Source organism: Solanum pennellii, chromosome 12, assembly GCF_001406875.1.
Source record: "Solanum pennellii chromosome 12, SPENNV200".
Lineage (NCBI taxonomy): Eukaryota > Viridiplantae > Streptophyta > Magnoliopsida > Solanales > Solanaceae > Solanum > Solanum pennellii.
In genome coordinates this window covers 60,171,938-60,184,297 of record NC_028648.1, presented here as the reverse complement: position 1 = coordinate 60,184,297, position 12,360 = coordinate 60,171,938, and the positions used below count along the sequence as shown (strand labels likewise).

Genomic DNA, 12,360 nt, shown 5'->3' with positions numbered 1-12,360 from the left:
ATCCTCATACCCATGTTGGGGGTTTTTCCACCATAAACCCATATCAAAACCTTCCCCATCAATAATTACCTAAGAAACTAAGCTCTATGGATTGAAAAATAGACTTAGTGAGTGAAAACCTTACCTTCAGCCTCAAGAAATGTGAAAAAATTCTCAAGATGACACCTGTGGTCGTTCCTTAGCTCTCAAAGTAGAAACTTGCCGAATAAAGAATTTTTGGGATTTATTTCCTACTTAAGTCGCGTCTGTATCGCCACAAGGGTCCTCACCCCTCTATAGTAGCCCCACCTGGTGGAATAATTATGCCTTGGCGGCTTACACTAAAACAAAGAGCTAATTTAAGAGTTCCAAACTCCCATTTCACAACACACATGCATCCTATGACACTCAGAGAATATCCGTTCACATTTAAGATCAATTTCGAGAGTTCTACTTGCCCATATTCAGTTTTGTAAAGTCGTACGCTTCCCTTAATGTCTAAGCTATCTTCCCATATGATCGAATTCACAGTTAGACCTCCCATATGTTATTGAATTTCCTAGACCTGACTAAATCTGATTTGTGCCAAATCTAGACTAGGTAATTGGGAAATTTCCATATACTACCGTAAAATTGTACCATTGGCTTTTTCTGTAATGATGGGAATCGGTTGCTACACTTGTTTTTTCCTCTCCTTTCTCTATCCTATTCTCAATCTTTTCCTTATGTTGTTTCTCCTTCTCCCTATTTCTTCTAGGTTCTTGTTTGTGGTATTCTCACGTTATATTTGTTGGATTCTAAAAGGTGTGAATCGAAAATGAAAAGTTGTGACTTTTATGAAAGGTTGCGACTTTTATGAAAAATTATGACATTATGAAAAGTTGCGAATTTTATGAAAAGTTGTGACTTTTATGAATGGGGACGACCTTTAAGAAAGTTTATGACTTTTCCAAAGATTTGTGACCATTTTGGTAAGACATAATAAGAACATTTTCGCACTACCTTTGTTTCAAATAAATTAAGGGATTTCCACTCATTTTAAAAATAAAATTTCTGGACTGCTTCTAGTACTAATAAATCTAGTATTCTTAGTGTACTTTACTACCGTTGAGTGACTCGCTGACACCAACATTTTGGGTATCAATACACTGGTGATTAGATCATTCTATTTAGGGAGGACATATTACAAATGAAACCTCGGATACAATAGGGGAATAATTTTTCTAAGGGGACACTTTGCATTCTGTAGGCTTGATCTTCTTCCTATTTTTCAGATTCTGGTATGTGTTACAGATTTAAAATTTGTAAATTAATTTCTATTCTTTTGTTCTTCACTGGTAACTTCGTATTTCTGCAAAGTTTGTTGGAATCAGTAAGAACCTTTAAACACAGATTGACAACAATTCTTCTTTAAGAAAAATATATCGTATATTTTTTTCTAATATGTTTTTGATTTTAGTTTCTCTACTAGTTTTAATTTTCTAGTTGTGAAAATGTTATTAAACTTTGTTGTCTTACCAAGTACTTCAAAGTTTTGTTCTAACACTACAAAAAAACAGTATTTAGCGACTGATGAAATCCGTTGCTAAACTGAATTTGCGACGGATTTGCGAAGGATTGTTGGTTGTTTCTATTTCGCTTGTTAGTAATCGTTTAGCAACGAAAAATGAGTTTCGTCGCAAATTTAGTGATGCATTAAAGACTAATGATATCCATCGCTACTTGTTAGTGACAGACTGATCTGCCGTTATACTTATATAATTCCTAGCTAATTTCATAATTAATTTCGCCATTTCAAATAAATTTGTGACTTAATTTTTGTCACTAATCCGTAAAAAAAATTCGTTGCTAATTTCATCATTAATTTCGTTATTTCTAATAAATTTGCGATGGAATGTTGTCACTAATATGTCACAAAATATTCTGCTATTTGAGTCAGCATATTTGTCACTAAAATGTTTCATTGCTAATGCGTCGCCAATATTTTTATAGACACCACCAAAATTTTCAATAAATTTGTCGCTAAAATATTACTAAATACCTCTAAATAATAAATATTTCATATAAATAATATTTAGAAGGTTCAAAATCTGTAGATAGAAACAAATCACATACTTATGGTGCAAAATATCAAAAGCAATTTATCAATTGTTCTTAAGAGAACACAATTCATCAGCTATGCATAATTTGTACTTTTCAAAAAGAGAGACAACATCAAAAATTACAACTACAAGAGACTAATTAAGGAATACCTTCATCACTTGAAACTATGGGATGAACCACATCCTCATTAGTAGTAGTAGGAGGCACCATAGGTGTCACAAGTGATGGATTGTCAATAGGAGTAACCACTTGTTGTACCCGATCCATAATAACTTGAAGAAAATTATTAATAAGGGCAATAATCATTTCCTTTACAAACACATACATATTTCTTGTCGTTGTTGTTTGAGAAACTGAAGGTGCTACAGATGATGAGGTACGAAGATTCCACCCGTAGTAAGTTTTTGCTTCAGATCCAAGTCTGTATATTCTTTTCTTTTTTTCTTCCCCGACAGCTTTATAGTATGCTTCACATGGATAAATATCAGATTGGGATGTTGTTTTTCCCGTAATATTTCTTCATATTTTTCCTATGATAAATTGCGAAAAAAGAGAATATTAAAGATAAGGAACAAAATTATAATGGAAGAAAAAAACAAAAACATACATAACCTTTTAGCTTAATTAAATATGCAGCAAAACAATTAACCCCCATGGAATTGGGATCAACTTTGAATAGAGAACAATTACTATTGATTTACAAGGTTACAACAGAACATGAAATACACAAGACTTTGGGTGAAATTACACTGTACAACTATGGTATAGAACAAACACATAAACTTTATCAGTCATATTCATTGATGACATTGTGAAATCCAACAGGAAGATGACTTCTCATATAATAACATACAGGGAAGATGATCAGGTAAGAAATAAGGGTGATGAAACCAATGATAAAAAAACAAAGGCAAACAACAAATTGGTCATGACAATAATCAACAACTTGTGGAGAAGGTTACTCATGCAATGTCAAACTGTTCTATACCTTTTCCCTCGAAGTTACATTTATTTATTTTTTTGCTCTCTGTTGATCCAAGAAAATAATTTAAATTCAGTTTATCGACTTCACAAAGAATGGAAGTACTCAAAACCTCACCTAAAGAATGACTATTGGTCAATGATCCTGCAATGAATCGGACTATTGTATGTATTGCAAGCATCAAGGACCCCTTGTAGATGTATGCACAATCAAGAAAATAGATGAGGAATACCAAAGGAGAAAGGAGCATGAAGCTGAGAAAAGAAACAAAAACGAAGCAGGCACCTTTGAAATAGAAAAAAGAACAACAACCTAAGAATAAGGAAAAAAAGGACATAAATCCAAAGATCATAAATCAACAATATCTTTGTATACTACTTTCAACAACATTTTAAGCCAAATTTCCCTTCTAATAACAAATGACATGTATATCTTCAGATATGTTTCAAAGTTTTGGACTTACATGGACAATTCGAGAGCGTTCGCCAACAAAAGATTTGCCATCATCAACATGCATATAGACATGCAGATGTAACTAGCTCGATGTTGGATCTCATCCCTTTTCAATAGCTTTTACAAAAGAAAAACACTTTTTAGATACAAAAATATTGTACAGATATCATATAACCTAAAGATCTTACATATATAATTTGTGAAATATATACTTACAAGTTTCTTGTGATGTCCTCGAATTGAGATGGAGCCACCTGTGTGAGTCGCAGCAACAAATTCCAGCCGCCACACCTTTTTTTTTGCATTTGTTTTTGACTTTTTAATATACTCATCACTTTCCAAAGTTGTGTCCATTTTTTCAAGACATGCTCAGGTACATAACCTGGACTAACACCTCCCCCTTTTTTTATTATAGAAATAAAATTTCTGTATTTTGTAGTCGTCTTAACCAACCAGTGTCTCTTCACTTCACTTTCCCTAGTAGAAACATCCCAATAGAATATTTTCTGAAATAAATTTGAAAGTAATATATCAATATCCTATCTATTAGTACAAATACACTTTTCAAACTTATTTATTTGAATTCTCCAAAATAACCATCTTTTACATCGTTTGAAACACTTTCTCAATTAATTCCATTGGGATCAACATCATTTCTGAAAGACTTGGTTGTGAAACTAGAGCATACTATAGAAGGTTGGATTCTCATTTGATTCCATTGGAATCAACATTATTTCTGAAAGACTTGGTTATGCAACTAGAGCATAAGATAGAAGGTTCCAACCTGCGTAAATTTGAAGACATTATTTGAAGTGTTATTATAAACGAGACATTATATATGTGAGTTCTTAAAAAAAAAGAATACTCAGATTATAGTAGGCAACTGATTTTTCTGATCCATCAATTAGCATTGCTTAACACGGAATCTTAAATTATAATTTGTTTACTGGAACTTGTGGATTCTAAGACTACCATTATTAACTAAACTTAAGTATAAGCAAGTTATAGGATAAAAGAAAGAGAGTAAATAAGCATTCGTGAGTGGCTACTACTAGAATCAGCATCAATAATTGTGTTTGTATGACTTCTTGAGTTGCTTTGAGTAGATAGATCCTCTTCAACAATTGGATTACTACAATCTCTTGGGATGCTCTGAGTAGACAGACCTTGAAATATGGGATTACTTTGATTTGGTGCAGCTAGATGTGTCTCGGAGATAGTTGGGTGGTACTTTGAGCTGATACTTCAATTGCTGGGGTAACACCTTGTTGAGGAGAAACTATAGTGGGCATCGAAATAGTTGACATGCTTAGATGAATAGAAGGGCTACTCCTACCAAAAGGCTTTCCACGACCTCTGCCTCGAGCCACACCTATTAAAAAAAATATTAACAGTGTATGGTGTAGTTGGCTTCCTAAAAAATGTATTATCATGTCTAAACAAAGAAACTTTCAGTGATGTGGAACTACAAACACAACAGGCATGGGAGTTTCTATCTAATGTCAAAACAAAATACTGACAGACCTACATAACATGAAAAATATTGGCAAACTCACATAATATCATGTTGTATGAAAATGAAAGGAGACTAGAAAATGACTATCACAAAAATAAAAAGAAGCAAGTCCAATGTTTTTTTACAGTGTGATGAGAGCAATATTCGTTGTTGACAATACTTGCAGCAATTATTCACTACATATGGAAGGCACCAAAGAAACAAAAATGTAACAAATAGAACATGGATAGAAAATATACTAGTTAAAGTAGATGAAAAACTATTGCAACAACAGTTTCTAGAGTCAAACATTTATCACTAGTATAAATCAAATTAAGCTACCTCACTGAAGTGTGACGAAATATTAAAAATACCACTAAAAAAAGTTGTAGAACAAGTTAAAAAACTTTTGCCTGCATACAAAAAAGTGAAATAATTATCATTGAGTTTGGTTAGAAGATTTACAGAACGAATGAGCTTCAGAAATCTATATCAGATTCTGAATATTTGAATGCAATCACAAAAAGAATATTAGAAAATTGGAGAAGCCTTTTAAGATTCTGAAAAGTTGAATACCATCAAATTATGTGTTTCTAATAAGGCACCTAAACCTGATGCTTACATTCTTTCATCAAAATTGGTACGTATAACAATAATGTAAAATGAACACAAAGCATAACATTTGTTTCAGTTTTCCCTGTAGCAAGGAAGAGAACATAAACTCTCTTTGTATAGTCCATCAATGATAATTAAAAGATAGTAGCTCAAAGAGAGGACAAGGTGAATGTGGAGATTTTCTAGGCATCCAAAGCATCACAAAACACCTCTCATTCAAATGGAACTTTCAGTTACCTCATATTTATAACATAAAGTGAATGTGGAGATTTCCTAAGCATCCAAAGCATCACAATATTTTAACATCAGATTGTCTTGGTTATTAACAAGAACAATTAACAATAACATCAACTTGTCTTGGTTATTATCAAGAACATGAAACAAACAAGTACAATTAAACGCTTAATATATAAATGAGTTGTTGTATTGAGTTTCATAAACACTTATGAAGTGAGTGGTGAATCAGGAGCCCTTCAAAACCAATTGATCAGTCCACTCCAATTAGATACATTTCATTCTAATTCCGGATAATTTTCTTTTTACGATAAATTGTGGGCTCTCTAAATTAGAAGTTCTCTTATCTTACACTCATCCACAATTTGATGAAAAATTATCAAACCATACTAAAAAAGGCTTAGTATAAAAATAAGAACAAGAAGTAAACCTTAATTGTAAGCTGGTATGACAGACCACATCGATTTAAAGAGTCTCGCCTCCTTTTAATACCTCAATTATCCAAATAGAATGAATTAACTAAAAAAAACGATATACCTCATTTCAACCAACTTTTTAAAAGTGTACAAGTTATAATATTCTTATACAATAACTGAGAACTAGATTATTAAATCATGAAGTTTTCTTTAAAATCATTACCTTCATACACTTCCAAACAAAACCTCCAACAAAATGCATAATAACTTAACAAGAAATTTAAGCCTCACCAAAAATATTAAAAATATTCATTCCTAATGAGAGAATTTCACCAAGTCTTTGCAGTAGCATCTACTTTCCCCAACAATGACTCTAACTAGTAGTATCGCACAGAATAAAATTAATTGCTAAATGATAGTACACGACTAGTATTATAAAACTATGGCTATTTCTCATAATAAATAACATTAAAAAACTTGTTCTTTCAAAATGAAATTAATTTCTTATATGAGATGGTTGGGGCAACATTTTTCTTTTGTAATTTCAACAGAAATTATTTTCATGAGATCTTAAAATGGGAACAGTAAGAAGGACGATGATGGAAAGAAGAAGAAAAAGGGGAAATAGAACACTTACTGGATGTCAATGTGTTTCTTTTAGTTTCTTGTACACTGATGACAATGTCTTTCTTCGGAGACGAAAAGCTGAGACATAGAAAAATTCAATCATAACCACAATTTAACCCCAAATCACCTAAATCAGTATTTTCAACACCTTCTACATTGTCTAATTAATACGATGAACAGAAAAACAACTTTGTCTATATAAGCATTGCATAAAGGCAGAGGATTACAGTGGGTTGATTATCATGTTGGAAATAGTGTTACTATAGTTAAACTACGACAAATCCTGTAACGACTACCAACATTTCACATAGTTTACACCCACTAATTTTAAAATTGGGGTTGAGACATTATCGATTGATTCATGAACCAAAAGAGCCAAAATAAGAACACATCAAACCACAACTCAGCACAACACATATACAATTTACTCAGATGATACAGATACTATCAAAACATCACCATCAACAAAGATACAACAAGTTTTCATCCAAGAAACACAAAATCAGCACAAAATCCTCAATTTTCACCTGGATTATAAAGCAATATCCCTAAAAATTAAACCTTGTACAAATAACAACCATACCATAAGCATCATATTAATCCAAATCTAACAAAGCACCCCAAAAAATGAAATATTTATCTATATCGAGGAGATGAACATAAGTATATTTTGTAAAAAGTATGACTAAACAAAACTCCATCTCCTCCAATGGTAAGAATTTCTATTAAAACGAAAAATTTGATTTTCTCTTACAAATACCACTTCCACCCCTTTCAAGGGTTTCTCAAGGGTTATGCATCCCAACAACCATAAATCTCGGCAAGAGAATCACGGCACCACCATGTCTTACATAGAGGAGATGGACATAGATGAACAAAGAGAAATTACCTTTCACCTGAGGCAGTAGAAGCGCGAGAACATCTCTAGACTGAGGATGAAGAAGACGGGATCTGATATAGAAGTTCACTTGAGGAAGAAACGGGAGTTCACCTGAGGAAGAAAACCCTATTACTTTAGGGGAAATGTTCTGTTCTTCCCTTTTTGTTTTGAGCTGAGTTAATAAAGTTCCAACTAAGTTAAAAAATATTTGTAACAAACTTAATGACGGATTATGACATCCATTGCTACTAAAATGATTATTTATTTAGAATAAATTTTAGCGACAGAAAATTCCATCACGGTATGATTTAAAATTCATAAAAATATATTTATTAAGCTAGCAATGATATTCCGTCACAAATTTCGTCGCAACAAATTAGTAAATTTTTTCACACCCATTTTGTTCAAAAATCCGTAGCGAAAATAAGGGTGTCAAAGTTTCGCTCTATTTTATAGCGACCCAAAAGAATATTCCATCCCCAATCCGTCGCTATATTGTAACTCAAAAAATTATTAGTAATTTTTGCAACAAAATGGCTATTTCGTTGCTGATCCGTTACTACTTAGTGACGGAATATACATTGTCACTAATATCCGTCGCTAAACACTATTTTTTTAGTAGTGTAAGTATCATAGGAATACAAGATGAACAACAATCTCAGGAAAATTATTATACGATTGATATTTCTTGTATTTTATTGATTAAGAGAAATAGATCATGAATGTAGAAGATAAATGCATTACTTCTCTAGAATTCAATGTTTTGTTTAACAAGGTCAAAGTGAGAATGTACTAGAAGAGTTGGTGGTATTCTAGGTAAAGATTACACCAGGTAACCTTCTTCTTATTCATCTAAGGAGGAAAATAGTGACTAAAGGTTAACAATTTTGATATTTATCATGTATGTCTTTGGAAAAAGTTCTACTAATCGTATGGTTTTCGAATGAATTTTCCTTGGCAAATTGTTGCCTTTAAAATTCACTAGTATGCAGAATGAGACATGTATATTTTTGTTTGATAAAATAGTATGTCAAAATTTTATAGTTGGAAGACTATTTGAAAAGAAAAAATATTTCTATGTGATAATCTATAAATATATTTTATTCTATTTAGAGTAAAAAAAAACTTTTGTAGTTTTGTAGTTCCTGTAAATTTGATTGTGTCTGATTGTTGTAGAGTAAAAACTTTTTGTAGTTTTCTAACTGAACAAATTGGATTCTGCAATTGCTTTGAAGAATATGAAAGCTTCACATAATAAGTCAATGTTGTACTTTTTATTTTCTATAATCTTCATTGTTAAATAGAAAAAAATGTACAAAAGTATGTCTTTATTATTAGTATTCTAAATACTAAGGGGCCGTTTGGTTACGGTATAACTTACTTTTTATTCATTAATAAAACAATGTATTAAATTATGCTATGCTTGGTAGAAATCTTTGTTTAGGTAGAATCAACATAACTTATACCATGTTTGGTTACATTTTTGTAATCCTACATAACTAATACCAACATAACTTATGAGGGAATCTATGTATAAAGTTATGCAGGGTAGAAGGTGGAATAAGTTATGTGGCTATTAGTTATACATGTATTAAAGTAATAAATTACTATTTACCCTATTAATTTATTTTATTATTTTTAATTGGAAACTTTATTGTTTTCCTATATATAAGTTTGTTGTTTTTATTTCTTTTTTATATTTAGACCATTTTTATTTCTTTTAATTTTTTTAATTGGAAACTTTATTATTTCCTATCAACATGTGTTGTTTTTATTTCTTATTATATATAGATTATTTTAATTGCTTTATATACTTACCGTTTTGATTGATTTATGCAAATATAAATATTTTTTTAATATTAGAAATTGATTGTATATTTTTTAAGGTACATATGCTAATAAAATATTAGCATTATATATTATTCACTATATTTCACATTTTATTAGTACGCATTATTATTTTGTAAATAATATATAATAATAATTTGCAACAAATTTAATATTCAATAGTTAATAATTCATGTATTGTAATCTCCAAACCCTGCATAGCCAATACTTGCATAACTAAACCCTGCATAACTAATACCTGCATAACTAATACCTACATAACTAAACTCTGCATAGCTAATACCTGCATAACTCTAACCAGTAACCAAACAATCCCTAAGTGGTATGTCTATTTGTGATAGAAGAAAAAGACGAGTGACTTAGAATTGGTATGTTTGTGCCTCTATGGAATGAATTTTGACACTATTTAAAGATTGTCAAAGAGAAATGATACTCTATAATTCTTTCGTAGAATAATATTTTCAAAAGAGGTTTCATACTACGAATGACATTTTGATAGTTTGGGAAAATATGTGGAAAAACTACTTTCAAATACTTCAAAAAACATTTTTGAGATCACATTTAAAATGTGGTGGTTCTTTGCTTCTGATAAAAATAAAACTAGCCTTAGTGTCTAATTTAATTTTGGAGCCAAAAATATAAAATTCAATGATATTTTTTTATTATGTTAGACCCACAAAATTCTTGGAGTATATTTGGTATTGTGGTTGTTGAGTTTTTCTATTACTATAATATGATGTTACTAGTATGAAACTACCAAATTATATGTATACTTGTTCAAAATGGTTGAATTCTTTTATGAAAAAGTGTCACTTAAAATGTGGTGATTTTTTCATGTAATGATATGTCTTTTATATATAATTATTTGTATATACATGAATATTGGTGAATAGTCATTTGTCATATTTTGTAAAAGAAGCATTTGGACTATATCACCTTCATTGGACCCGATGAAACTTTATTCATGGGTAATTTTATAACAATAATATTGAAAGTTATGGAAAGATCCTTATGAAAAGGACATTTGACAAGGTGTTGACTCTAAAAAATGTTTGTATCACACAAAATTGTAAGAAGTAGGAACAAAATATTAGTGAGAAAAAAGCTACCTCGCGGAGAGCTTTTCAAACTCAATATTTTTATTCGTTCTTATTTGCTTGAGTCAAAGTTTGTGACATGAGTTCTTGGGGAATATAAATTACAAAACCTTGTAAGGAAAACTGATCAACTTAGAACTTTTGTCTAACTTTGAGTGCAATAAATAAAAATGTCAAGTCAATGTGAAATCTAAGTATGCTAAGCATTCTTATAAATCTGTTGAAAGGAATTTTAATCCCTTAGAATTGATTTACACTGATATTCGTGATATGAAGTCGACACCATCTCATGGTTGGAAAAAGTATATTGTTACTTTTATTGACAATTGCATTAGAAATGACTGTGTCTATTTGCTGAATTGTAAGCATGAAGGAATAGAAATGTCTTGACAATGTAATATCAAAGTTGAAAATTCAGTTGAAAAAAAGATAAGAAGTGATAATAATGGAGAGTATACATCTTCTTATACAGAAATATGTTTAGAAAGTGAAATTATCCATCAAACTGCTACCCTATTCATCTCAATCTAATGAAAAATCGACCGCTGAAAGAAATGATGGATGCACTATTTATAAGTTCTGGTTTACCACAAAACTTATGTGAAGAAACTATCATTACTGCATAAGGGAACAACCAAAAGTTCTGTCTTTTCAAAAATAAAGAAATTTTGTTTGTTCAGGACACAATCTATTTCATATGGAAAGTAGAACGGAAGGAAATTCAAATTGAAATATTTCAAAGTGTGAGGGTGTCTAGCCAAAGTCCAAGTTCTCTATTTCTAAAAATATTAAAATATGAACTACGACTGTGGACTGTAAAGTTAGATTTGAGTAGTCTAGTCAAGGGTCTAAAAGACCTTGGAAAGGAAAAAGAATAATGTACTTAATAAAGAGATTCGGAGGTGTATTAAATGTCAAAGGACATTTATTTCCTTCAAATATGATTTTGTAACATTTTTTCATCCTTCGGAAAGATAGTGTGAATAGTGAGATCGATGCAATCTTGAGCAACCATATTGGAAGTTAATTAATCTTATTCTAGAAAAAGTCATTGGGTTCAAAGTGAATCTTTAGAAGGAAAATAACAATTGATTGAACTGTTGACAAATATAAAGCAAGACTTTGTGTCAAAGACTTTAGACAAAAACAAGGTTCTGATTTTGTCGATATATATACTCTTTGGTAACTAGAGTTACATCCATTAAGATACTAATATTATTAGTTGTGATATATGACCTCCAAATTCATCAAATAAGTGTGAAACAACTTTATTAAATGTAGAATTTGAGGAAGAAATTTAGATGAAACAACCCGAGGGTTTTGTGGTTCCTGGTAAATAAAAGAAAGTTTGCGAACTTGTTAAGTCATAATATGGACTAAAACAAGCACCCAAACAATGATATAAGGAATTTGACCAAACCATTTTGACAAATGTATTTACGAATGATGAAAGTGATAAATGTGTTCAGATTAAAATCACAAGGTCATTGTTTGTTTGAATATTAGTGATATGTTGATCATCAATAGAGACACTAATGACATAAATGCTACTAAACATATGCTAGAAAACAAGTTTGGAATGAAAAATTTTAGAGTTATTGATGCGATCTTAGGTATAAGAATCCTTAGAA

At 30.8% G+C, this 12,360-nt stretch overlaps 1 pseudogene; it reads right to left on the bottom strand.

Moving 5' to 3' along the window:
- The window catches only part of LOC107006780, a 49,920-nt pseudogene that overhangs the window by 34,614 nt on the left and 2,946 nt on the right, over positions 1-12,360 (bottom strand).